The sequence below is a fragment of the Bos taurus genome, chromosome 22, assembly GCF_002263795.3.
Source record: "Bos taurus isolate L1 Dominette 01449 registration number 42190680 breed Hereford chromosome 22, ARS-UCD2.0, whole genome shotgun sequence".
Taxonomy (NCBI): Eukaryota; Metazoa; Chordata; class Mammalia; order Artiodactyla; family Bovidae; genus Bos; species Bos taurus.
The window spans coordinates 3,874,055-3,898,260 of NC_037349.1; the positions used below are offsets into that span (position 1 = coordinate 3,874,055).

General features: G+C 42.6%; 1 protein-coding gene and 1 non-coding gene across 10 annotated transcripts in view; one reads left to right on the forward strand and one right to left on the reverse strand.

Moving 5' to 3' along the window:
* The window catches only part of RBMS3 (RNA binding motif single stranded interacting protein 3), an 802,311-nt gene that overhangs the window by 17,798 nt on the left and 760,307 nt on the right, over positions 1 to 24,206 (forward strand). The gene's annotated exons all lie outside the window — the stretch shown is intronic.
* TRNAH-GUG (transfer RNA histidin (anticodon GUG)) lies at positions 14,786 to 14,858 on the reverse strand. Its single transcript has one exon. It is a non-coding gene; the product is annotated as a tRNA-His (tRNA).

Below are 24,206 nucleotides of genomic sequence, written 5' to 3' on the forward strand. Positions count from 1 at the left end.
AACGCCATTTCTGAGGTTGGAAGCCAAAGCGGGGAGCTGCACATGATGCCCGCACACAGAGGCACTGAGGGGTGGCAGACCCCCCAAGCTGCCTCTGCTGCCCCACTGAGCCTCCGCCCTGTTGTTACCCGCCTAAGGACCTGAGCAGGGCAGGGGCATGCGCTCCTGACTCTTGCTTCAGCTCCCTGAAGCCTGGGCCCTTGTGCTCAGTCACTGAGTCATGTCCAACTCTTTGTGACCCCATGAACTGTAGCCTGCTAGGCTCCTCTGTCCATGGCATTTTCCAGGCAAGAATACTGGAGTGGGTTGCCATGCCCTCCTCCAGGGGAGCTTCCCCACCCAGGGATTGAACCCGGGTCTCCCATGTTGCAGGTGGATTGTTTACCATCTGAACCACCAAGGGGTGAGCCTGGGCCCAAGCCCCCCTTAAGCCTTGCCTGAAATTCTCCAATGGCCTCTCATCAATTTCTATTGATCAGAGAGTCTAAGGATCCAGGTCTTGAACAGTTAATTCAAGACAGAAGGAGGTTTATACCATGATTGTTGCTCTTCAGACACTGATCATTTTTTTTTTTTTTAAAGAAAACAGAGCTGACACATGGAATAAAATGAGGTAATTAGATGCTAAATTGTGTGGCATTGACTTAAAGAGAAGGGACAAGGGCTGTTTGGGCAAGAAGAGCTATGAAGGGAGAAGAGGCTTTGGGGTCAGTCTGAAGGAGAACAAAGGAATCGGGCATTTGGCTTATTGGCGAAGTTGGGGAAGGATGGGCAGGCATTCCTGCTGGAATTAGAGCAAAGACATAACAGAGGTGTGAGGTATGCCTAGGGGGAGACCACACAGCCAAGAGTCAGACTTTGCTAAAATAAAGAATGGGTGGGAGATGGAATTGGTTGGGTTCCCAGAGCTCAGTACTATTTCAGGCCTTTGAGGGCAGAAAAAAAAAGCGAACTATTGTTTAATATTTATACAGGGAGTAGATTTATAAGATTCATTCTCAAGACGTAAAGCATAAATGAATGATAGACTTCAAATTCTTTATTTTAAATGTAATTCCCACTTTTTGACTACAGGTATATTTATACATCTTCATTTAGCAAGATTCTACTATAATTTAAAGTAAAAAGCAAGTAAACAGTCTTATAAAAGTTTGCAACATAATGTTACAAAGGTTTAACATTCTGGAAATAAAATAGGCTCCTACTATTCAATAGGACAAAAAGAAAACAGTCTAATAATAAAAGGGACAAAAATTCACAAATGAGAGAAAAAAAAAAGATATAGCTAACAGGCACGCAAAATTATGTCATTAATAATTGAAGAAATGGTGACCAGTGAGAGAAAATAACAGTGGGAGATTATTTTACAAAAACATTTCTTAATAGCCTGGGTACATTGAGTTACAGGGAGTTAGCTACTCCTAACACTGTTCACTTTCATGCATTGGAGAAGGAAATGGCAACCCACTCCAGTGTTCTTGCCTGGAGAATCCCAGGGATGGCAGAGCCTGGTGGGCTGCCATCTGTGGGGTCGCACAGAGTCGGACACAACTGAAGTGACTTAGCAGCAGCAGCAGCAGCAACACACTGTTCATACTTGGGGGAATATTAACTCATAAGTAACTTTTGGATCTCAGTTTGAAAGGATGTATCAAAAGTTTTAAGAATGTGCATACCTTGTTATACAGTAAGTTCAATTCAAGAAATAGCTGCCAAGGGGTTAAAGCATATTTCTACATAGGTGCAGCACTGTTTTTAATAGGCAAGATTTTGAGCAATAAAATATTTGGAGTAGATTAAATAAATGTTGGTTTATCTTTACAAAAAAACTCTATGCAGCCATGAAATTGATGCATATAGATGTATTGAATGGAGAAAATGGCATATAGTTAGGCTTTAAAAGTAAGGCATAAGACAGTGCTGAAATACGACTCCAAACCTGCCTTTAAAATCCATATGTGTCCGTGTGTACACATTTATGCCTGTCCTGTGTTTACCTGTTCCTAGAAAAACACAGGAATGATTGTTTTTTTCTGGGTTTTCGAAGTGCCACATATTCTTAAATACTTTTGAGAGTGAGCTGATGATCACTCAATAATTAACACTGGATGTTTAGTTGTTTCCAAGAAACAATAATGACAAGTGAAGAGGAAGCCGCACAGACTAGTAAGTATCTTGATGCAGTTGGCAGAAGGAAGCAATTACGAGTTGTTTCACTGGGAGTGAAGCAACCTACATAGAAAGAAATGTTTGGATTGATTACTAGTATTTTGTAAGAGGTAGTGGTGCAGAAAGGTAACATTTAGGATGTCAAGCTAAACCTGAGTGAGCATAGGCAGGAAAGCACAAGACATCAGGGACTAGAAAAAGGCCAGAGCAGTAGATGTAGCAGAGGCCGTAGAGAGGGGCGGAGAACAATCTAAAAATAGACAGTCCTCAAGTTTGGGACCTAACTTTGGGGTGACAGTGGGACCCCTAGATGAAGATGTGCTGTGGGCAAGGAAGAGGGGCTGAGTGGGGAGTGAGTCCAGCAGCAGACACAGGTCGAGGTGAGGTGACACTTAAAGCGATACATGTGAGTGTGATAAATGGGAGCGAGGGCCCACAGCCATGGTAGAGGGGATGCGAAAGAGAGTTCGCGTCCTTCCTTCCATCTGTGCCCTGCGTGGACTTCTGGTTTAAGATCGTCTTCAGTATGGTGAAGCTCTTGTTAGGCAAAGAATTCTTTACTATCAAGAGTATTTGAGGAATGAACCTCAGGGAGTTTAGGAAACTGGGCTTGCGGAAACTCAAACTATCTTCAAGTCTGAAATCATCTTTTCCAGGTTTTGACTGTATCCTCACACACAGTTGTCCTTGGCCACTCGCTTCTGACTTTGTTGCCATGATCCGTTCGTATGGACTCATTTCTGAAAAGTTGTATCTAGAGATAACGAGACAGTTGGGGATGCTTCATTTGTTCATGGGCTTGCTTAGATTATTGGTTTTTATTTATTGGTCTATTTTCATTGTTTGACCAACTGATTATTTTGTATGGGGTTTCTTTCTCAAGTTGTACTTCAGGGCACTGTTTCTCAGACTTTTGCATACATAAAAAATCCTCTGGCGGGTCATTCTCCCTCCCTCCTCCCCTCCCTTCTTCCTTTCTTTCAGTTCAGACTCCATAGGTTTAGGGTAGGGCCCAAGCAATATTTCTCACAGTCTTACGAGTGAAGCTGATGCTGCTGGCCTGTAGACCGCACACTGAATAATACTGTTCCAGGAAACATGAGAGAAAAAAAACCGTTATAGAAAGGAATGACAGTTGAGCACACGTGTGTTGCCTGTCCAAGGGGGAGGGACTTTGAATTCTGAAATCCAAGCATTCTTCCAATACAGAAGGGATCTCTGCTATGTGACTTAACCTGGTCTGAGGAAAAAAAAAAAAAAAAAATCCCCTTTGTCTGTTTTTCCATTTTAAAGCTGCATTTTATTAGCAAACTTCGCATGTTTTTATTTCTGCAAAACGTGAGTATGCTGATCATAATGTGTGTGTTATCTAAGATAAATTGGCCTTCTAGTTTGTACATTGGTTTCACGTGAGTTGAGTCAGGTTGAATCTGTCTCCAGAGTTCTGATCAGCCCTGTGTGTGCTGAAAAAGTCCAGTTCCTAAATCTGCAAGGCTGGGCGAACAACCACATTGTACCCTAAGTTCACCGAGAGAGCAAAATGGTGAGTCCTCTGAACAGCCAGCACGCGGGCCTAAATGGAAACTCCTCAGCTTTTTTTCTGAGCACTTTGCTTCTGAGCAGTGCATCTGTTCATTTACTAGGAAGCAGGTCAGGATACTTTCATAAAACTGAAAAGAACGTTGAAATCAGTAGGGCCAGCCCTTGCATTTCGTCCCTTCCGCTGGGGTCTGATTATCTCTTAAACCTGGCAGTTGACAGTATTTAAAGGCTAGGCTCACCCTCACGATGTTCCGCTACCGGTGGGGTGTGTCTGCTTTGTGGTGTCTTGGTCTGGAGTGTAGTGTTTGGCGTTGGGTTTCGGTGCTAAAGCCTGAGCGAGAATCCATCAAACCTTAACCTCAAGGCCCCTTCCTGAGTTTAATTTAAGAAGCACATATTTGCATTAGAAAACCTGTCTGTTTTGCTTACCTTTGAAAGTGAACTTCCTTTCATTGAATTACTCTTTTTAACCTTTGTAGCACAGGATGACACTTTGTGATAGAAACCTCAAAGAATAAATCCTGTTGACGTGAATATATTCTTCAGAATGTACCAGAGGGAAAATATACATCCGAGTCCCAAATAAGGTTGAATGGATTGTGGGCTTATTGTGCTTGGTCTAGACACTTGAAATTATACTTTCAAATATGCATTAGTTGATAGAGGAGAACAGAGTAAGTCTTTTTTCTTTTCATAGGGACTCCATATTTATTTGCTTTTATGTTCTGTTATCATGTGAAAATATAGCCTCCCAGGTGGTAAAGAACCCGCCTGCCAGTGCAGAAGACATAAGAGACATGGGTTCAATCGCCGGGTCAGGAAGGGCCCCTGGAGGAACACACGGCAATCCACTCCAGTATTCTTGCCTGGAAAATCCCATGGACAGAGAAGTCTGGCCAGCTACAGTCCATAGGGTTGCAAAGAGTTGGACACGACTGAAGAGACTTAGCATGCATAATGGGAAAAAGTGATCATAAACACTTGATTCAAATCATTCCCGTCATGTTTGGGTTTCGGTCTGTTTCCTGTCTATAAGAGCTGGATGCAAGGATTAGGAATAACGTTTGCCACTTGCCTGGTATATGGTACTTGGTATGTACTTGAGTAATGGTAGTTATTCTTAAGGAGGGTGTTTTAACACAAACTGGTGTTTAGAATGGGTGGTGAGACTCCAGGCAGAGGCTCCAGGAGAGTCTGTGGACTCACCGCCCATTAGCGCATTCCCCGCCTTCCTCAGCTTCTTATAGTTGGACCCACGGAGACCAGAGCCCCGCAGACAATCCTGCCCTGCCTTTGACTGGTCTAAGAGGGCTGTCACAGCTCTTGGCGCACCGCTTGGAGGATACTGGAAATCAACTGCTCACCCAGGTGTGGGCTGGAGTCAACTGACCGCAGCCCTGGCAGTGCCTGGATTTCCACACGAGACCGCCTCCGGTTAGAGTCTGCAGATTTCTGTGCTTCCCTCACCCACCCCCCACTAGATGTCCAGTTACTCTACCCAACCTTCCTGTCCTCCTAGGGTGCTGTGCGGTTCATGAGGAGGCTCTTGATCCCCAGCAAGGGTAGATGCATCCTCCTTATGGAAATCTCATCTTTTACTGCATCCCCGGGTCCCGGCTCTCCCTTACCTCACCTCTCAGATGCACAGATATTGCCTCTACTGACTTGACCTTATTTCCCCTCCCACCTAATGAACATTCGCAGTGACTGTTTCTGGAAACATCCTCTGAGTTTGCCCTGTAGAAACCACCCTTACGACCAGCCACCCACCTGTGACCTCATCCCCTACCCCTCTCCCCCTCACCTTTTCCTGTTTCGGCCACAGTGGCCTCCTTTCTGATGCTCCAGCACACCGAGGCCTTGGCAAAAGCTGTTCCCTTCACCTCGACTCTGCCCAGTCTGAACAGGAATGGCATATTCTCGCTGGTCAAGTCCTAGTTTAAACCCTTTTGCTGACCATCTAGAGTAAAAGCATCCCCCACTCAGGCTCCAGTGCTTCACATTATTTTGATTCCCCATGACACACAGAGCTCTTACTGTTACTGGATATTTTTCTTATTTATTTTCTTCTTTCTTTACTCTCTTCCTTCTCTATTAATAATCTCTGCAAGAACACAGATCTCTTCTATCTTATTCTCTGCTGTCCCCAGAACCTAGAACCAAGGGATACCACAAAGAAGGTGCTCAGTTAACATTTATTGAGTGAATAACCAGTTGCCCATTAGGTTTCTTTTTATATCTGGCTCTACTTTCCCAGTGCCTGTGCTGGATTATATGCCAAGATCTTGTTTCCTTTGTCTGATGACAACAGTGTAGCTGTGTGCCTCAGATACGTTGGCCAGCTTCACCATCCCACCCTCTCAGCCAGCAAGACACCGGAGCATTCATAGCAGTTTCTGCCACCTCTGTGGGTCCCTCCTCATGTTCCAGAGGCACTGCCAGCTGACTGGAGCAGGAAATCCAAATACCGTGTCCCCTTGATTTTAAAGTTGTTTCTGGGTTTCTGTTCTACCAGAATTGGATTGATGGTACCTACCATGGATTATCTGTGGCTTCCCAGGTGGCTCAGTGGATTGCCTGCCCATGCAGGAGACACAGGAGACCTGGGTTCCATCCCTGGGTCAGGAAGCTACCCTGCAGGAGGAAATGGTAAAGCGCTCCAGTATTCTTGCCTGGAACATACTGTGGACAGACAAGCCTGGTGGGCCTCAGTCCATGAGGTCACAGAGTCTGGTATGACTTACTGACTTATTACAGCACAGCATATCCACATTCCTTTTAAGGAAACTTGTTTTTCAGAAGAAGTTGTTTAGGGAAAGTTTGTTCTTTATTTTGAAACCTCCTGAAGCTACGTAGGGAAAGATGAAATGCAGAGATGGAGAGTTTGGGTCCTGTAAGAAGACCTAGAGGGCCAAAGACAGCATGGACCTCAACAGACCAGGGGGTGCTCGCCAGCTGGTCTAAAACCACGATGGAGCAATGGCACACACGTGTGCACCCACATGTCTGTGTGATGTTGGACACTTCTTTTCGCTCTCTATTCTGAAATTTGCATGGTGTGAACCATCAGATTTTGCCAGCCCAGCACCCGTCCTTCCTCGTTTTTTTTATGATTTCACCCCAACTTCTTGTTGGGAAACTCATCTACTGGATGTGGTTTTGTTCAGATTACTTATCAAAGGGGCACAACATTTGAGTAAGGTGGACTCTTGACCCAGTCTAAGAACAGCAGATGTTTCCTGAGAAAAGGCATCTTAATTTGTCTGTGTTGACTTTAGCTAACTGTCCATCAATGTCTTCAACTTAGATTCTTGCAGCCTCTCTGGTCCCTGTCTTCTCAGACATTTGCTTTTTTATGTTTGACTTTTGTCAGTCAGATGTTTTTGCTTTGACTAATAATAATCAATCACTGTTCCTTGCAACCATGGAACCCTAACTCATGTAGAGTAAGTATTTAATGATTGTTGACTGATAGTAAGACAAAGACTTGGTGTTTAATATTATGGGGAAATAGAGCAGAACCTCAGGTTTCCCCCTCCCTTCTGCTGCATCTCCGCCTAAACCAGAGCCACGTGATTGTGATTGAATGTTTACATAAGGAAGAAACAGACATTACTTACAAAGGGTGAGCCTCTTCCTTACCAGAAGGGTCCTTTCAGTTGATGAGACTAGAGTTCTGTCTCTTTGCTATACTGTCTCCCTTGTTTGGAATCTTCCTTAGCCCCAGCTCCATCTTCCAAGTCCTGTTCACATCCTACCTCCTAGAAATACAGCTTCAGAGATGAAAACAAATCCCACTTTCCTTGCCCTTCTCCCTCCGCCCTCCATCAAGTCTTATTTGCTCTGTAACAAGCACAGCACAGCCATGGGCCGTGTGTCTTGCTGCTAGACAGAAAGCCACATTTTAACTTAATCTGTTAAATAAAGAAAAAACGCACAATTAAGAGGAAACTCGTTCTTTTAAAAATATATTTGCTGCTCTACGTGTTGACCTTGTTGAAAATAACTGCAGGTTCTGCTGCCACACTTTCCATTTCATTCATCAAACTCTGGCAGCGTGAGAGCATCCTCTCCTCTCTCTCTGACTCTGAGCCCCTCCCCAGGTGTCTCCACCTGTATCTGCTTCTTCTGACTGGTCGCGGAGCCAATTGATGCCCTTATCTAATCAATGTGCTTTCTCTAAAGGAATCATAGGTGGGGTTTGGAGGAAGGTCACGCTCTCTCCAGTGTCGGTATCTTTGCGTTATGCCTGCATGTTAGTCCTATTTTGAGTAATTCGTTTACAGCTGGGGCTGCTATGAGTAGGCATGTGATTATCTATAAAGTAGCTCCCAGTCTCTTCCACACTTCTTTGTGGTTTATACTGGGAGAGGGGTTTTCTGGGGTCAGGATTGTTCTGGGAAAGGGCAGGGAAACCCAGAAGGATCAGGGTTACTCATCGCTGCACTTTTTTGCATTTCCCCAGATGGTGATGTTGTTCAGGGCAAAGGGGAAGCCTGAGCAGAACAGGGGACAGTTCCATTCTATACTTATTTACTCAGCACCTGTCATGTCCCAGGAGCTATGCTTGGTTCAAAGAGTCGTTTCACGGAAGAAATCAGATTTTCATATTGCATTTCCAGAGTCTGTCATGGAAAATATTCTATCAACATTACATGAACAAAGGGGAAGGATTACTAGATAAGACCTCACTCTATAATTTGGGAAAGGACTTAAGACATGAGCCTATTGTCTTGTATGTGATGTAGAATGGATTTAGTCCCACAGAAACCTGCTAGGGCCAGAGTTTAATGATTATGTCAATCTGGAACCACTGGTAAAAACATCATGGAGGATGGGTTCTTTGGGATGCAAACTATTGTATACAGGACGGGTAAACAAAAAGGTCCTCCTATAGAGCACGGGGACCTATATTCAATATCCTGTGCTAAACCGTAATGGAAAAGGATGTGGAGAACAGATATACATGGATGACTGAATCATTTTGCTGTACACCTGAAACTACCACAGCATTGTAAGTCAACTGGACTTCAATAAAGTATGCTTTTTAGACAGGAATTGGTTAGAGACTTCCCTGGCAGTCTGGTAGTTAAGAATCCACCTTACAGTGCAAGGGATGTGGGTTAGATCCCTGATCAGAGTCTGACTCTTTGCAAACCCATGGACTATACAGTCCATGGAATTCTCCAGGCCAGAATACTGCAGTGGGTAGCTTTTCCCTTCTCCAGGGGATCTTCCCAAGCCAGGGATCGAACCCAGATCGAATCTGCTCTGGTGTTGCAGACTGATTCTTAACCAGCTGAGCCACAAGGGGAGCCCAGAATTCCAGCTGAGCTATTTTAAATCCTAAAAGATGATGCTGTGAAAGTGTTGCACTCAATATGCCAGGAAATTTGGAAAACTCAGCAGTGGCCACAGGACTGGAAAAGGTCAGTTTTCATTCCAATCCCAAAGAAAGGCAATGCCAAAGAATGCTCAAACTACCACACAATTGCACTCATCTCACAGGCCAGCAAAGTAATGCTCAAATTTCTCCAAGCCAGGCTTCCACAGTACATGCACTGAGAACTTCCAGATGTTCAAGCTGGATTTAGAAAAGGCAAAGGAACCAGAGATCAAATAGCCAATATCCGTTGGCTCATCAAAAAAGCAAGAGTTTCAGAAAAACATCTACTTTTCTTTATTGACTATGCCAAAGCCTTTGACTGTGTGGATCACAATAAACTATAAAAAATTCTTTAAAAGATGGGAATACCAGAGCATCATACCTGCCTCCTGTATGCAGGTCAAGAAACAACAGTTAGAACCAGACATGGAACAACAGACTGGTTCCACATTGGGAAAGGAGTGTGACAAGACTGTATATTGTCACCCTGCTCATTCAACTTATATGCAGAGTACATCATGTGAACTGCTGGGCTGGATGAAGCACAAGCTGCAATCAAGATTGCTGGGAGAAATATCAGTAAAGATATTAGAAGCTGTCAGTAAACAAAAGTATGTAGTTAATGTGTTAGAAAGTGTGTAAGGTGTGATTACCCTTCTGCATACAAGGGGCATAGGCTCCAAAATGCCTCCCTCCACCCACCCTCCACAAGGCATGCATGCCTGGAGTGCTCAAGGCTCTTACAGGGACTTAGTCCTCCATCTCTACAGTTTCCGCATCCACAGGTTCAACCAACCACAGAGCCAATATTTTCTCTTAAATTTCTTCCATCCAAGCTTGATTGAACATGAAGAGCCAACTATATTTGAAGACAGAAAACAGTGCATCACATTGAGTAATTTGAGGTCATTGTTGACCTTCAGGGAAATAGTTTCAGCCGGAGGGCAGGCGAAGAAGGCTTTGGAAATTTAGTGGGAGGCAGGTTAGTATAGCCCACCCTTTCTAGAAGTTTAAGATTTAACATTGGGAGATAGGCAAACCCTGCCCTGGGATCATGTAGTGAACAGAAGGAGTTTTTGAAATCAAGAGGCTTGAGAGTATTTATGGTTTTAGTGAAAGGAGGAGGGAGGTATTAGAGGTGTAAGGAAGTGTGTTTGAGATGCCATTCAACACACATCCTGAGACTTCCCTGGTGGTCCAGTTGTTAAGTCTCCTGACGTCCACTTCATGGGGCGCCAGTTTGATCCTTGGTCAGGGAACTAAGATCCTGCATGCTTCACAGCCAAGAAAAAGAAGATTTCTTGAATTGAATAAAGATGAAAATACTACATATCAACTTTTAAAAATTATATGGGAAAAGTAACAAATTATACCACCCACACCCTGACTCCAGGGGGCAGATATGGCACAGATCCAGGGCACCAGTGGGACAGTTGGCCTTGGAAACCTAGTCTATAATCACTTCTTCCTCCAAGAAAGAACAGAGAGGGTAGATGAGGACAGAGATGAATCTTGCGTTTGGACGAAGTGGAAATAGATCGTGTCTGAAAACTTTAATCTCAGAAAAAGTAGGTCATCTTCTGTGAGCGAGCCAGGAGGGCCTGGGAGAGGTCATATCTGCAGAGGGAAAGGCGACGTTTTCTTCCTAGCAGAACTTCTGGCTTTACGGTTCCAATAATTGAGGAATTTCAAACAGAGGGAACTGTTACTGAGTGCACAGGAAGCGCGTGTGACGGAATTGAATCCTTTCCATGAAATTCTTAAAAAACAGTTGATTCCAAGAATTTAACCTTCTGTATTTTTTTAAGAAGCCTTTATTTTCAGTGAAATTCTCAAAACCATGATTACGAATGAGAGACTTAGAAACCGTATTTGTGTGTGAATATTTTAATATGAAGATTTATTTGATGTCTGTTTGTGTTATGGGAAGATTTTTCTCTTCCTGGGGAAATGAAACAAAGGAAAGTCACAGGAACCGTCTCCCCCAGCCACACCTTCTCTCATTGTTTTTAAGCTAAACCTGAAGGGAAAATCCCTCAAGACAGACTGCTTGGGGTGAACTGATGCGACGAAAATTTACTGTCGTGTGGCATTTTCAGAAGCAGCATCTGGCATATTTGCTCATGCTTACGGCTCTGACAGTCATATGTTATTCTATTTGTTTTATATAAATTAACTAGTGTTTTATCCCACTGAATTTTCTATTACTAGACAAGAGTGAAGCAAAGCAAAACAAAGTATAAAACCTTTGACTTTGTACTGTGCAACTCCCAGTGAGTCCGAGTCTACATCTGATGTTCTATCTCGACGATGCCCCTGTGTTAAAACTCCTGAGTGCTGCCATTTCTGTGGCCCAAGACACAGACCTTTCTTTTTAAATCTCATCCCTGATTCTCTAAGCTAAGGAGGCTGCCAAATGTGGTCCTGGTTGATTAACAGAGCTAATAAGCAAAGCCAGACATTATCTGTTATGTGCAAACAGACTAGAGGTGCATTTGTTTGTTGGGTTCTCTTATTATCTCTTGAGAGCCTGGCCTGTTCTCTAACATGGCTCTTCTCTTAATTGAAATTGAGATCTCTGATCATTCTGGGTTGGAAGAATGTAATGACATTTTCTGTAGTCTGGTTTATGCTCCATATCCAGACTCAGGAAGGAAGGACTCAGGTAGGACAGAAAATTGGGCTGAAGTCTGAGTGTGATGGGGACCCGCTGATTGACTGAGGAATGTGGACTTGATATTCTGAATGTGTATCTCCTATCACAGTATATAAGCCATAGAAGGAAATCGATATTGAACCAGAAGATTTGTGAAGCCAGGGAATAGGTATGGTGTGTGGTGCTGGCTTCTCTGTTATTTTAGGCATTTGGGAAAGTTTGAGATTTATAGTTTTAGGCAACTGGAAACCCCAGTAGAGTCAGAAGCCTGGGAACATGCAGTGAAATGTCCATTTAGGAGGATTAGCTTGGTGACGGCTTGTATATTTGGCTAGTAGGCGGCGAGGAAGGAGACATGAGAGGGCTTGCATTGGATCAGAGTTTCCCGAAGAATGTTCCCCAGTGCACTTATACCCTGAGGAGTACTTCAAAGAAGAAAGGACTCTCTGATTAAGCTGTTGGGCCGCGGCTGCACCATTCATCGGCTGAGTCTGTGGAGAAGTCAGTGTCCATAAGTGAATGACCAGCTCTAAGAAAGGCTAAAGGAAGGAAGCCTGTTGCAACTGGGCGAACCCACTCTTTCCTAAACTTTTTGTCCCCATCATCTTGTGCAGAATAAGACCCCCGGGGTTATAGTCTAACAGTGGGGTCACATTCTAAACTATAAGGCAATGATCAGAAATTTAAAATCCTAAGTCACCAGCTGCTTTTTTCCTCTAGAATTCTATTTCTTTTTTTTGAGCATAAGATAAAGTAATTAACTTGTATTTAGGAAACCCATTTTTTGAACAGTGTATGCTCTATTTTTAGAAACCTGTTCTGCTCAACTTGGCAAGAGGTTCACTTACACAGAGTCGTAAGGGAACCAAGGATGACCAGGGGAAGAGAAATTCCTCTCCCAGGGCCAGAGCTCATCCTCTGTTATATGTTCATTATGGTCTGGCCATATGTAGCGAGTAACCACAAACGCAGATCACTAATCCATCCTCATTCCTCTGCTTCCTCTCTCTCTCTCTGCGTTTGCATCTGTGTGCCTTTTCTGTCTCATGTCCTGTATATTTCCATATCCTGTTTATTTCTGTCTCTTCATCTCCATCTCTCAAGCCCTTTCCCTCCTGTCCATGTTCTTTTCCCCAAAATAGCACGTTGGCAAGCATGGAGCTGAGTGCCCGTGTGCTCTAACTCCCTGGGTTTCCTTTTCGCTACACTGCTCTTCCCTGAAAACTGTGGATCTTCTAGGTCATCCCGAGACTCTGCGCCTTTGATCTGCCGCCTCTCCTGGTCTCTGCTTTCTTGGACCCTCATTCCCCCACCCCCAGCCCACCATCCTACAGCGTCATTCTCCCGATTCAGGACAGAGGCACCAGAGGGACAAGAGACCGCCTTTGTTCTCACCCCTTTGCAAATAATCTCCGCATTTCTCAACGCTGACCTGGAAGGCATTTTCTCACCATCTGTGGATCCTATAATTAATGACTTTCTTGAAGGAATGTCCACATTTCTTATCTCGCTTGTTACACATATCATTTTTAAAACTTCGGAGCGACACGCTGGCATTTCATGTAAGGGTGGTCCCACAAATCAAGTGCAGGGTGACTGGTTTCATTTCTTTGCTGAAACATCTGGTCCTGTTTAGTGTATGACAAGCAAGAGGTAGGAAGCACATAAAGGCCCTCAGCCCTGATGTCTTCTCTTTCTGCAATTGCATTATGAAATTTAACTGCCTCCTGAAGAGAAACGACGTTAATTCTACGGCCATGACATTAACCAAGACTCATTTCTGTGTCTGTGGGCCTGCAAGCTCTGTGTGGCCAGCTTTTCCAGGCTTCATTCTAGGTCCCCTGCCTGGAGCAAGGAAGGCTGGGGCACAGGTCACGGGCATCTGTGGGGACATGATTCACTTGAAATGGTGTCACATTAAATGTCATGACGTTCATAAGGGAGATGTGAACCATTGCCACCTCCCAAATTTGCTAGACACAAAGCAGTACTTTTCCCTGCAGGGATCCTATAACTCTCTCACGGGAATATCTGTAGCTGATGGCATGTAGACATCAGGAAGACGGTATTTTGTCATGAATAGAAAGGCATGATGACCATTAGAAGGATAGCTTCTGTCTTCAGAGTGAGCAATGGGTAACAAGCAAGTGATGGGTTTATGGATGGACAGTGTGCTTAATATCCATCCAATCTCTTTAATAGAGACTCTTTTTTAAATGCCAACCCCCAGTCTTGGTCCTCCTCCTCCCCACCCCAGAGTTTATTGGTTTATAGTTTTTGGCAAAAGGAAAATTCAGGACTAGTGGAGAACAGTCAGTAAAGCCTAGCAGGGAGACCCTTGCACGAAGACTGGAAATCTCCTTTCTGTTTCTTCTACTGGTCATTGGCAAATGCTCTTCCTTTGTCTACTTGGGGATGGTGTAGCAGCGGCTATGTGAAGGTCATGATCATGGAGGAAACTTCCACAGTGATAATAACAAGCGTCTATACCACTGACTCAGTAACAGGCCCTGCTCTAGGCATTTGACATTGTGGTTGTTTAGTCGCTAAGTCATGTCAGCTCTTTTGTGACTCCATGGACTGCAGCCCACCAGGCTCCTCTGCCCATGGGATTTCCCAGGCAAGAATACTGGAGTGGGTTGCCATTCCCTTCTCCAGAGGATCTTCCCAACCCAGGGATTGAATCCAGATCTCCCGCATTACCACTTAACCGTATTAACTCATTATTGTCCAGGGCATTTTTGCAGAGACTAACGCTAGTGGTTGGCAGTTTTTATTTTGGCCAGGCAAAAATTAATTTTGTTATTTCACTAACACTTTGTGGGTTATTACATTCAATAGTTACACCTGAAACACCTGTAAAATCTTCTCCAGAGCCATGACTTTCATTCTCACTTTCCATGTGTGTGTAGTCGCTCAGTCATGTCCAACTCTTTGAGACCCCATGGACTGTAGCCCACCAGGCTCCCCTGTCCATGGGATTCTCCAGACAAGAATACTGGAGTGGGTTGCCATTTCCTTCTCCAGGGGACCTTCCCGACCCAGGGATCGAACCTGGGTCTTCCGCATCACAGGCAGATGCTTTACCCTCTGAGCCACCGGGGAAGCCCCTCACTTTCCATACTAGAATCAATCACTAGGTTTTTTTGTCTTTTTGTTGGTCTAATATTCACATTATCTGAATCAGAACTAATTCTGAAGAGCTGTTGGAGACACTAGTATATATGTTGCTGAGACAGAGAAAGAGTCTACATAAAATTCATCAAAAATTTCTTCTTTACTCAAAACTTTTCAATTCATCACTTTTGAAAATTTTACAGTAATAAATTTGTGTTTATAATGTACATAAGGTTGGAAGAAAAACCTAACAGACCAAAATGTGAATAATAGCACCAATCATAAGTCATATAATGAATCCTTGATCAATTTTAAGCTCTAATGACTTCGCGCATTAGCAATATTAATTGCTTCACTCTCTAAACATGTACTGATACATCTCCCGTCAGTAATGTAACTTGGTCCTTGGAGCAAAAACATTGCTGTGACATGGTACCCTACGAATTTGAACCTAGTGTGATAGGGGGTTGGCTTCGGGATCTTTGGAGCTCTCAGCCAGCTAACTGGTCCTCCCGTGACTCTCATAAGGATGCCTGCTCATATGTTATTGGATTGCATATTTGGACCCCATTTCAAAGGATATGACAGGGGTTTACTATCTTATTGGTATCCTTAGCTTACAGTTGGGGAGACTAAGGTTCAGAGGGTTTAAGCAGCTTTTCCAAGTTTACAGAGCCACAGGGCAGGAGGCCTGCTGAGTCGGTGCGGCTTCTGAGCCCACATTTGCCACCACTGGGGTACAGCCCGAGGTTTGTGAAAGGTATCTAGGGATACAGTTGCTGCCTAAGGGTTGGGAGGCCACGGCCCTGACCTTGGCCTCGTTACAGATACGCTGTGTTTCAGCCCTGCGTTCTGCTTCTCCCCAGGTGCGTGAGGGTGGAGGGAACCAGATGCCCACAAGCCTTGAGCTGGCGCAGGGAGGGGCCTCCACTTTGAACTCAGGGTTCAAGTTATATCTCAGAATGAGTTTTATGAACTGGAGGGGTTATTTTAAACCTAACTCCAGGCATCAACCACAAATGTTGTCTTATGTTCCCTGTTTCTGAATTAGAGTCTTTCTTTCCTAAAGTGCCACAAAAGACATAGGTTTTACTTGGTAAAGTGATTTCTGTAGCTGTCATAGAAGATCAGCAATAAATATACCAACATAGCCTTGAATCCTCTATCTGCACTTGACTTTGGGGAATCCCAGACTGGAAAAATTCTAAATGCCTTTAGTCAGAAATACAGAGCTTGAATGTTTATGGTCTGAAACTTTTGGGCCTAGGACTAAGGCCATCTCTGGCCTGGTTACACCACTTGCTAAAATCTAACTTGAAGTTTGATTTGAAAAAGAAAACATACAAATTAGACTTTATTGGCACCATAATAAAGCAATGTGGCAATATTTAATATAACCTTAAAATCTTCATAAGCCTTTGTCTAATTATCCTATAAGTAGGGAGGAGGCATTTATATTCTATCTATCCATCCATCCATCATCTACATATCTGTTATCTATCTACCTTGCTAAGGAATAATATTCTAGTTAAACGTAGTTAAAAGTAGTCAAACAAGAATATATATAATAAAACATAAAAATGCTCCTTACTCCAATTCTACTACCCATAAAATCAATCAGTGTTTTTCCCCAGTTTTATTGAGGTATATATGGCACCCCACTCCAGTACTCTTGCCTGGAAAATCCCACGGTCGGAGGAGCCTGGTGGGCTGCAGTCCGTGGGGTCTCGAGGAGTTGGACACGACTGAGCGACGTCACTTTCACTTTTCACTTTCCTGCATTGGAGAAGGAAATGGCAACCCACTCCAGTGTTCTTGCCTGGAGAATCCCAGGGACGGTGGAGCCTGGTGGGCTGCCGTCTATGGGGTCGCACAGAGTCGGACAAGACTGAAGCGACTTAGCAGCAGCAGCAGCATACAAAGTTGTATGTATCAGATCAGATCAGATCAGTCACTCAGTCGTGTTCGACTCTTCGCGACCCCATGAATCACAGCACGCCAGGCTTCCCTGTCCATCACCGACTCCCGGAGTTCACTAAGATTCATGTCCATTGAGTCAGTGATGCCATCCAGCCACCTCATCCTCTGTCGTCTCCTTCTCCTCTTGCCCCCAATCCCTCCCAGCATCAGAGTCTTTTCCAATGAGTCAACTCTTCGAATGAGGTGGCCAAAGTACTGGAGTTTCAGCTTTAGCATCATTCCTTCCAAAGAACACCCAGGGCTGATCTCCTTCAGAATGGACTGGTTGGACCTCCTTGCAGTCCCAGGGACTCTCAAGAGTCTTCTCCAACACCACAGTTCAAAAGCATCAATTCTTCGGCGCTCAGCCTTCTTCACAGTCCAACTCTCACATCCATACATGACCACTGGAAAAACCATAGCCTTGACTAGATGGACCTTTGTTGGCAAAGTAATGTCTCTGCTTTTGAATATGCTATCTAGGTTGGTCATAACTTTCCTTCCAAGGAGTAAGCATCTTGTAATTTCATGGCTGCAGTCACCATCTGTAGTGATTTTGAAGCCCAGAAAAATAAAGTATGACACTGTTTCCACTGTTTCCCCATCTATTTCCTGTGAAGTGATGGGACTGGATGCCATGATCTTAGTTTCACTCCCCTCTTTCACTTTCATCAAAAGCTTTTGAGTTCCTCTTCACTTTCTGCCATAAGGGTGGTGTCATCTGCATATCTGAGGTTATTGATATTTCTCCCGGCAATCTTGATTCCAGCTTGTGTTTCTTCCAGTCCAGCGTTTCTCATGATGTACTCTGCATATAAGTTAAATAAACAGGGTGACAATATACGGCCTTGACGTACTCCTTTTCCTATTTGGAACCAGTCTGTTGTTCCATGTCCAGTTCTAACTGTTGCTTCCTGACCTGCATACAGATTTCTCAAGAGGCAGATCAGGTGGTCTGGTATTCCCATCTCTTTCAGAATTTCCCACAGTTTATTGTGATCCACCCAGTCAAAGGCTTTGGCATAGTCAGTAAAGCAGAAATAGATGTTTTTCTGGAACTCTCTTGCTTTTTCCATGATCCAGCGGATGTTGGCAATTTGATCTCTGGTTCCTCTGCCTGTTCTAAAACCAGCTTGAACATCAGGAAGTTTCATGGTTCACATATTGCTGACGCCTGGCTTGGAGAATTTTGAGCATTACTTTACTAGCGTGTGAGATGAGTGCAATTGTGCGGTAGTTTGAGCATTCTTTGGCATTGCCTTTCTTTGGGATTGGAATGAAAACGTGATATATAAAAATGTGATATATATATATATATATATATAAAACATATGTAAAATGAACTGATTACTACAATCAAGCTAATTAATTTATCTATCATTTCACACAGTTCTATTTCTGTGTGTGTATGGTAAGAACATTTAAGATATTTCTTAGCAAATTCCAAGTATACAATACAGTATTATCTTTTATTCTGAACTGTGCGATTCTGGGATATGTTTGTGTAAATGGCTGTGTGAATTGAACTTTAATCCCTATGCACTCAAGACATGCTGATTGAATGAGTGAAAAATGCTAATACCATAATTACTCATCTGTAGAAATGTTAATGATTCTAACATGAACCATGAATATTGGTATATTGACACGCCAAAATAAAGTTTGTCTAAGACTCTAATTTGGTGAATGATTTTTATGCTTTTATTGCTCCTTTGCTCATGCACCAGATTTAGTGTATTCTTTGAGATTTGCTCTTTTTTCATAGTAATTTTTTTATTAAAGGAACTTAGAAAAGATTACATAAAACATTTGCTATAAGCCCTAAATCAAAATATAAAAGGTCTAAAGATAGCCTATTCAGGTTGAGCATGGTAACATTGATTCTTATTTAGAAAGATGTGGGTTGGTTACTAATATGTTTTTGGCTTATCTGAACTAAATTGTAATACATCTAAGCAATGATATATTCAGAAAGCAAATGCAACATGATGAATTTTTACCTTTGTATTTCAAAGGGTAAAATGGGGTGTCTGTTAGGAGAACTACAGTAGCATGTTGAGTTTTGTTCATTCTGTCTCTGGCTTTAGGCTTTGTCTGAATCTAAAAGCTATAGATGATGTTTAGTGGAAAATCTCAACTGTTGTATTCTGGTGTAATAAGCTGTGTGTGTGTGCTGAGTCACTTCGGTCGTGTCTGACTCTTTGCAACCCCTTGGCCTGTAGCCCACCAGGCCCCTCTGTTCATGGGATTCTCCAGGCACGAATGCTGGAGTGGGTTGCCATGCCCTTCTCCAGGGGATCTTTTGGACCCAGGGCTGGAACTCATGTCTCTTGCATCTTTTGCATTGGCAGGTGGATTCTTTACCACTAGCGCCACCTGGGAATCCCAATAAGCTGAGGAATGAATTTGCAACTGTTCAGAAGCCACAGAGACAACACATATAAACCAAAGTTAATTGGATGGAAAAGACAAGAATCAACAAATATGTATAATATAGACACACAGAGAAATAACCTGAAAATAAAGGAAGCTAGACATAAATAATTAAGGTATTTAAGAAATTAGGAAATGTGAAAGGACTTTGTGTTTATGTACTAAAGATTGGAGAAGGAATACTTCTTAATGACTAAAAGTTCACGAACACAGAGATGTCATATCACTTAAACTACAGAGCTCATCTCCCAGAAACAGTGGAACTATGTTTTATTCACCTTGAGTTTTCTTCCTACAAGACCACACTTGTTCCCTCCACTCATGGGAAGAACAGCTCGTCTTATTACCCTCCAGTGGAAATGAGTTATGAGCCTTTTATCTGGAGTTTACGGGGTGACTTTAACTTCTTTATAGTTGAATTTCGGTGATGAATGAATGCAGTATCTATTTCATCTTAGTTAATTTTTTTCAAGAATTCCTTTTCCTGTTCTGATTTGTAGGTACATACAAGATAATAATGGGAAGGATCAAATTACCCTGTTTGGAATCCTGTTAAACACTTTTCCTTTGTCCTGAGACTCTTCAGCATTAATTTCCTGTTTGTTCTTCTGTTCATGTCAATCCAACTAGAAAAAACAGGCATTTGAGACATTGATAAAAGTTTGGTGTCTTTATGAGATTGCAAGCAAAGCTTGTATTTTATACCATACTCATCCCTCGGCTTAATGTGGCTACGTTTTTCTTTAGGTTTGTAAAATAGATAGTCAGGAGTCTTGTGAATTAGGACTATAGGAACTGAGGTTCCTTGGGCCTCAATTGCAAGTTGAAATGAAGATGCATAAAGATGCAGAAGGTCCTAGCATGGGTACCAGAAACAGCACCATCAGAAGAGGGAGATGTGCTGTGCAAGAAAGATGGATGGCCCTGCATGTCAGCTGGCTGGCCGACATCACACTTTTTAAAAGCCCTCAAAACGCAAGATCCTCATTCTTTCAGCTCCTCAAATATAAGATCCCCTTCCCATGAAATATGTCATCCCTTGGCATGGATTCACAATTATTTCTCAATAATTACCTACAGACGATCATATAGAGTTTGTGACTTGCCCAAAGTCACAACAAATATAAGCAATCGTAGATCAGCCTCTTCCTTTGGACATTTCGCTACTTCACTCACACATTCATCATTTGTCAAGTGCCAACTGTAGGCATGTGTGGTGCTGCATGCCAGGGATGCAAAGTGGAATGAGGCATGATCCCAAGCCTCCAGAGGCATACGGTGAGTAATAAATATGCAAGTTATTGACTGCATTAGAGTTTTCTCAGTGCTATAATAGAAGTAGGAACAGAATACTAGACGAGCGTAAAGACATCACAATCAGGAGTCAAGGAGAATATCCTGGAGAAACCTACATTTAGATTGAATTTTGAAGCACAGCTGGAATTTCTAGTTAAAGAAACCATGAGGCGTCCCTGAAACCTGTAAAAAGTGAAGAGACAGGAAAGTGTTCTAGGTGTCTGAGGAACGGCAAACACTTTCGCTGGGCTTGAGCTGTGGGAGCTGAAGGTCAGGATAGGTGTGGAAGCTGAGGGCAGTGCCGGAGGCCAGACCCCCAAAGGCTGGGATGTTCAGCTAGGGGATGCTCCCTTCACTGGGAACAGAGCGTGCAGGTTAAGGAAAGGGTCCACCCTGCCCCTTCCAGAGCATCATGGGGACCCCAGAGCCACAAAGCTCTTCCCTCACCTCATTCAGGGCATTTCCTCAGGGTCTGGGGTCTGACTTTCAAAGTACAGGCAGATCTCTCTCTAAATAGAATTCACAGCCAACTGCTGAGAGAGAGCTCTTCCTCTCAAGCTGAGCTCTGGGGGGGCCACCCTGCCTGCCTGAATTTCCCTTGATTGGTACTCATTTGACTGTATATGAAAAGGGGCAGAGATGCCATCAGGGACATGTAGGAGGTAATGACTCAGTCCCCACCAAACCCTGTCCTCTGAAACAAATACTCTAGCAGGCACATGGTCAGAAAAATCAGTTTTGAGATTCTGAAAACTCGGGTTTTAAATCTGGCACTGCCTGTAACAGATCTCTGAAATTGGCTTCAAGTCAGTGAAGCTCTCTGGACATCCGTCCCTTCTGTGTGAAAGAAACTGACTTGCCTCATTAAGTGCATGGATTTTGTTTTCTCAGATGAGACATCTGATTGTTTGTCTACATCGTCTTTGTACAAGATGCTAGGTAACAAGGAGATAATCTCATGCCAAGATTGGGCTTCAGTTGATTGTGAGTAGGAAGGGATGGGGAGTTCCACAGAATAATGTTGTTGTTTAGTTGCTAAGTCATGTCTGACTCTTTTGCACTCCATGGACTGTAGCCCACTGGGCTCCTCCGTCTGTGGGATCTCCCAGGCTAGAGTACTGGAGTGGGTTGCCATTTCCCTCTCCAGGGCATCTCCCCAACCCAGAGATCAAACCCACATCTCCTTCAAGGGCAGGTGGGTTCTTTACATCTGAGCCACCAGGGAAGCCCACAGAATAATAGGAACTTAGTAAAGTCAGAGTTCTCTGAAAGGTTCAGAATCCCTGGTTTTAGCTCTTAAATATGGAACTCCTTAAAAAATGTTCTCAAGTTATGTCATGAAAAATGTTCTCTCCAAAGGTGAAAGGAGCCATTCATTGCTTAATAAACTGGATCATCTTCCTTCTTAAAAAAATATTCTATGGCATATAAATGGAGACATTTACACCATCACAGAGAAAAATTTACAGACATGCATGCATCATTTGAAGATGCCTAATCCCTGGAAATAAAAATCAGAGAGATTTTGATTCACTTATGAGGAAATATTTTTAAAAGAAACTTTTGATAACAGGTGAATTTTTCTGTTTTATTAGCTACTTCTTATCACTCATGGTTTTGCTGCTTGGACAATTTGGAGTTATCTGAAATGAACTGGAGAAAGGATGTTATTTTCAGTTATGAATTAAGACTTTGAATAAATAACTGAACAGATTTTTTTTTCTTTTTAGTGGGAGGCTTTAAAGAGATTCTGAAATGCCAGATAAAAATAGCCTTTCATAGAAAGGTGAGGTAAATATAATGTGACACAGTGAAAAGAATAGACTTTGAAGCAGAGAGGGTAGAATATAAACACGAAGGCTCTGGTGTTCTTTATTTCCAAGACCCTGGGAAAACCTTTGAGCTTTTCCCTCTGTCCTGAACTACCAGTATGTGTTGAAGAACAGATTGAGTTAAGATATAAAATATTTAGCCAGTGCAGGTGCCAATGACCCCTCGATGTCCCATTCATGTCATAGGACAGGAATATGAAGAGAGAATTCCCTTGAGTTTTTCTCTCATTTACAACCTGAATAGCCACCAAACAGTCACTTGCCTTAAACATTTTATTGCACAAGATAAAAGTTTCCCAAACTTTTTAATACCATAGCCCATTCCTTGAATAAATGATCCTAAAAATTTCCTTATGAATTAAAAATAATCATTTGACATTATTGTCTGGGGCAAAATATAATGAAATAACAAGACAATTTTTTTACTATTTCCCATTTAACTAATGATGTACCCTGTTCAGTTACCTCAAAGTTGAAAATTTTTTAAGTGTATAGAAAATATGAAAATATAGTAATAGCTTGACCAAAATAGATTTCATATTATAATAGGTTTCTTAAGACTAAATTCTACAATTTTCACAAGTTGTTACTAAACGACGAGTTAAGGGACATGTTTTAGGTTGTGAGCTTTTTTAACTTGTAAATGCACATGTAGCTTTTGATGCCTTACAAATGAGGATCCAAATTGGAAATATATCAACCTGCATTGTTTCTTCTTGCAGTTGACTATGAACCAGTAGATCCATCTTGGAACCAGTAGAGCCGTCTTGATATATTAATATTATGGAAGATGAAAGCAAATTGTATCTCAGCAGCAATACTGATTCCATATGCTTCCTGCCATGTAAATAAGCTCCTTCATGGATACAAATAATCAGTTACATGGCTAGAAATGAAAGCAATTTATACATCTGTCAAGGTCAAAACCACACACACACACATGGGCTTGAAGTGTTCAGTTTATGGCAACAACTACTACAGCTCAAACCCTGTGCCTTTGTCCTATCTTTTCAACCATTCTATCCTACTCAGTAACTCGTTATGATCTTGCATGGTTTAAGGTTAAAAAGCGTGTTTAAAGCATTACTTCATTTATTGATTTTTAATAATTAGATATTACTGTGGATCCCAATATTGTGTTAATTTCTGCTGTACATCACAGTGATTCAGTTACATATCTATCTATCTATATGCATATATACACATATATATTCTTTTCCATTATAGTTTATACATTGATAGATTCTTACCATGTTGGGAGAGAGTGCACTGTGGGATTCTTTTAATCACCATTTCATATTCTTCTGTTGAGTTCTAGATAGGTCAATAAATAATATGCTAGCCATTCTGGGCCCTTTGATTAAAATGTGTCATGAATCAAAGTTTATGATTGATCTAGTATAGGCTTTCATGCATTGGAGAAGGAAATGGCAACCCACTCCAGTGTTCTTGCCTGGAGAATCCCAGGGATGGGGGAGCCTGGTGGCTGCCGTCTATGGGGTCACACAGAATCGGACACGACTGAAGTGACTTAGCAGCAGCAGCATCATGGATCCCAATAGTGGTTTCAATTATAAGATTATCCAGGAACACACGATAAACCATGGAGTTTGCAGTGAGAAACCAAGTTTACAGTGATTTTGCCAGGTACCATCACTGGTGTTTTATAGCATTTTCCACAGGACATTCCATTTGTGAAGAGTTCTTCTTCCATTTCTTCTTTTCTTTCCTTCCTTCCCTTCTTTCTTGCCTCCTTTCTTCTAGTCAAGCAATATTTACTGTATCCTCACCAAGAGCCAGACATCATATAAGGCAC